General features: G+C 41.9%; 1 long non-coding RNA gene across 1 annotated transcript; it reads left to right on the forward strand.

The window, feature by feature from the left end:
- Window positions 1-932: 932 nt before the first annotated feature.
- LOC122465447 lies at window positions 933-4,484 on the forward strand. Its single transcript, XR_006290316.1, has 2 exons — window positions 933-3,146; window positions 3,256-4,484. It is a non-coding gene; the product is annotated as an uncharacterized LOC122465447 (long non-coding RNA).
- Window positions 4,485-4,729: the final 245 nt, after the last annotated feature.

The raw sequence follows: 4,729 nt of genomic DNA on the forward strand, positions 1-4,729 counted from the left end.
TGTGCTTTGGCCTTCCTGATTACACCCCTGCATGCTCGAGCAATATTTTTATACTCCTCCCGAGTCATCTGTCCAAGTTTCCACTTCTTGTAAGCTTCCTTTTGGTGTTTAAGCTCACCGAAGATTTCTCTGTTAAGCCAAGCTGCTCGCCTGCCTTATTTGCTATTCTTTCTGCACATCAGGATAGTTTGTTCCTGCGCCACCACTAAGGCTTCTTTAAAATACAGCCAGCTCTTCTCGACTCCTTTCCCCCTCATATTAGCCTCCCAGGGGATCCTGCCCATCAGTTCCCTGATGGAGTCAAAGTCTGCTTTTCTGAAATCCAGGTCCATATTCTGCTGCTCTCCTTTCTTCCAAATGGGTCTAGAGCATTCGGAAAAAGGGCAGAGATTTACGTGAAGGGGCACCCACCCCAGTGCTGCATTCTTATTTTTCCTTCCCTCCTGGCAGTAAGGTTCTCTGACCATGGAGGTGCAAAGCCCATCTCCTTCCATCCCTGAGAGACAGAAGTGCAGAAGTTAAAACTGCTCATTATAGTTATTAACATGGGAAATTCTGCTGGTGTGGCAGAGGGGGATGGTGTGTAGAGTAGCAATCCCCTGGCTCCAGCCATGCTCTCCTTCCCCTCAAGCCATCCCTCCACAAAAGCTGCAGAGCCCCAAAGGCACCGTGTGTACAAAGGACCTTCAGCAGGATATCAGAAAGATGGATGAAGTGGGCTTCTCTTTCTCCTCGCGGTATATGGGTCTATTCTCTCTATAATGTTTAATAAACGATTAGGAGGCTATTGCTGAGCCCAAGATTCAAAATCTCCAAAACATAAGTCAGGCCCTCCCAATCATGAGACTGGCTTAAAATCGTGGTGTTGTAAAAACAGTAGATTTGGGGTCCTTTTTATTTGCCTTCTACTTCTGAACCCTTAGTGTTCACATTTTCAGACTCTGTATCCAGAAGGTCTACACCTAAAATTTTGTTTTGAAAACTGAGATTCTCCTGTAAGAACTCAACTCCAGGCATTGGAGCTTTAAGAAAAACACCATATATCATGGGCCTTGTGATAAAAGCATGGTAGTTGGCAAAACCTCAGTTCATTCACGAAAGAAGGCCTGACTGTGTTCAACTGTATAAACTTATAGCTCAGTGAGTAGTCACTCCCACATTTAAAACATGCTACCTATCCTTACAATCCCCTCTATGCAATAAAGGTGAGAAAGCAAAGGGAAGTGTCTTTTAATATCTGAATAGAGGACAGAGGTTGGACACATTCACAGATTCTAAAAAGTAAGTTCTGGTATTTACAAGAGAAACGGGCAGAAAACATTTAAAGTATCAGATTTTAAACCAAGGTAGGATTAATACCAAAAAATCTATTATTTTATTCCTAAAGCAGTTTAATTAAATTGCAAAGGAAAGACCTGTTTGTTCAACTACCTTAGCTAGATAATTACAAGTAAATATATATTTGCTGAGGGTAAGATTGCCCTTGACACCAATAAGCTTTGATTCAGGCCCTAGAAGAGCTGACTTATGCTGCCTATATCCTGCATTACCACTGATTCTACCTTCATGCCTTTAATCCTGTGTGATTTATAAAGGTTGTAATAAAAAAATTGTATTTTAAAATCAGGGATGTCTGCCATAACATTTGACATGTTTTATAATTAATTTTAAAAGGGGGGCAGGGATTGTTCATACGTATGTTCAGTTCTAGTTAATGTACTTTTTTAAACCAAACTTTCCCTGATTTTGTCCCACTTGCTTTTTTTTTTTTTGTTACTATCCACAGCTTAGTAAGTATTCCGCAGCCCCTATTTTAAAATGACAGTATTGTACAGAACTAGTCCCAAGCCTCTTAGCAGCAAATGTAAGCTGTCATTTTTGGAAATCATAAATAGTGCCATCCTAAACATAGGGAAATATGCCCTCTCGATAAGGTGGCTGAGTTGATAATAGTACAGTAAAAATTCCTGATCCTCCAGTCGGCATATCTTGCACCCTCCACCAGAATATGCTGGCAATTTTGAAAGTCACCACACAATTAAAACTAGTGCAGTGCTTCAGACCATATTTTGACTTTCATGCTGCATGTTTGCTGTACATGGTGCTTGGAATATCTCCAAAACTTTCTGTCCCTGCTCTTACAAAGTTGGCTTGTACTTGTACCTAGAGAGCAAGGTAATTAAAACCATGCAATCTGTTGTTCACATACCTGAAATTCACTGGCTATCAATAAGTACCAGTATAATAATGTTTCCACCAACCAACCATGGCATCAGGATAATGATGATGAGGATGATTACCTGCACTGATGTCCTCTGACTGACCTGGGGAAAGCATAAGAATTATCAGAGGCTGCTTACTAGCCTTTAATTTTATGTCACATAGAGCAATACTAGCTGACCCTGACACTCTGAGAACAGGTGTAGGATAAAAAGTGCTAAAATGTAATCAGGCTAGGAAAGGAACCTCCTCCATTTGGTATTACATCCAGTTTCAGTTACCTAAGAAAAGTCCTGTTCCATCCAGAACATAACACTTTTTGAATTACAAAATGATGGGGTGTATGCCACACACTAGCCCCAAGAGGGCTGAATTATGTCAAGTGGGCCCAATCAGCCAATTAGGCTGCCAATGGGAGAGAGCTAAGCTGCAGGAAGCTAATTAGAAGAAGGTTCACCTGTGAGGGAGCAGGTGGGGTTTCTATAAAGCAAGGAGGCAGGCGCCAAACAGGAAACTTACAGTTTTTCTTTCTGAGGTAAGGGAGAAGAAGTCTAGTAAGATAGAATCCAGGGACAAAAGCAGTAAGTGTTGAAGATGTAGACTTTAATTATTGCCTATAAGGCCCTGGACTGGAACCCAGAGTAGAGGGTGGACCCTGATTGCCCCTAATGACCATGGCAGAATGGTACTGTTTGAGGGTAGTGGACAAGAAGACTACCTGGAGAAATGCTGAAAAATTATTTCAGAAGAGGAACTTCCTTAATGACCTGGGCAGAGGGCTAAGTCATGAAGAGTGAGCAGCAGTTCCTGGAGCAAGAGAGGGATTGCAGGCAAAGATGGAGAGAGTGATGGAGCACAGCTGAAGGAAGGGGCATTGACCATGCAGAGCTAGTCCCCAGAAAGACCAGAAGAAAACACCACTTCTGGTGAGTAGAGGTATCCCTCCCTCCCCCCTTTCTGTCACAAGCGAAAAGAAAAGTCACACAAGTATTGCGAAGTGTCTCCTTGGTTTATAAAGATGTCTTTTCTATCTAGGGAAGCTGGGTCACAATCCTGGTGGATGGGTCTTGCAAGAAGGCACGAATGGGATGTCCTGTAGAACACCTTGGGGGCTGCAGAAAGAGATGTAGGTGGAACTCCTCTTCTGACCCGCTATTCAGACCTCTACCCCAGCACTGTGATAGAGGGAACTGTACTGTTTTAGATGCTGTTTGTCTGGTGAGACTTGAGGCCTGACTACTTGTGGCCGTTTAAGTTCCCTTCTGCAAAAATAGGGCCAAAAATTAATTTGGCGAACTACCCTTGCAGCGTAAGGGCTTATCTATCTGGTGCATTAGTCTACACTAAAGGGTATAAATTCTCATACACATTAGCGTGTCTTGTCCTAACTGACCTTTATGGACCGTGCTGGCCTGCACTAAAGATTCCCTAGTGTGTATTAATGTGGAACAGTTTGAAACCTCACTAGTGCAGACTACAGCACCATGTAGACTAGCCCAGAGGATATAGTATTCCTTTTACTTCAGTAATCTTTCTTTTCCTTCTTCAATAATAAACTCTTCACACACACACTCACAAACATAAGCAAATGAATCAAGCAATTTCTTCTACAGGCTGGAAAGGAAGAAATGGAGGGGAGGGGTGGTCCTGTTTCTATTTTTAAATACTTTAGAGACATTCAGATGCCACAGTGATGGAGACCAGACAAATACCTAGATATAAAATATTACATATTAAGTACATCTGGTCTCTCTCTTATCTCAAGGGTTATAGTAACAGTTCCCAGTGCGAACAGCAGCTATCAAAACAACAGGCATATTTTCCTGGAATTGATTACATGAAATATTAATCTAGGTAATGTCTCATCCATATGTTGTCCTCTGTCATAGAACTTCTGCTGTAGGGTACTGCTGTTCTGCATGTAGATTGTGGTTAGCTTATGTGAAACCTGACAGACAAAAAGACTATGGGCAGGGAGGACTCGTCGTCAAATGCTGGTAATGTTTGATTTCTTCAGAATGCACACCCATAATCATCATTCACCACTCCATAGCAGAATAGTATTCTGAACAATTTAGCTTTCTTATGAGCCCATAATGCCCCACTGCATCATATGCAGCACTTAAAGCTGGCAGCCCATGCTTTTCCTGTCTTTAAAGGCATCTTCATTGTTTTGCTAAGAGGTGGATTGCCTTAATCATAAGCTATTGACAACAAGAAAATTTGCCGGCTTATAAAGATTTTGCCGGCTTTATAAAACTGGGGAAAAAAAAAAACAGGCAATGACTCTTAGGACTCTGTGTTCTGGTTTCTGATTAAATGTTTATTGCACAGGTTGAGGATTCTTTGTCCTTTTTTTGGATGCTTTTAATCTAAAAGATGGGAGTTTTCCTCCAGATAATGGAGGCCTAGCAGGATGACAGCAGGGCTGCTAAGGGGAAGAGAAGTGACTGAGGTGGTGATCAGGAGAGCTGCTCGGATGCAAAAACTAATCTATTGATCTTTGTGG

This window comes from Chelonia mydas, chromosome 4 (genome assembly GCF_015237465.2).
Source record: "Chelonia mydas isolate rCheMyd1 chromosome 4, rCheMyd1.pri.v2, whole genome shotgun sequence".
Lineage (NCBI taxonomy): Eukaryota > Metazoa > Chordata > Testudines > Cheloniidae > Chelonia > Chelonia mydas.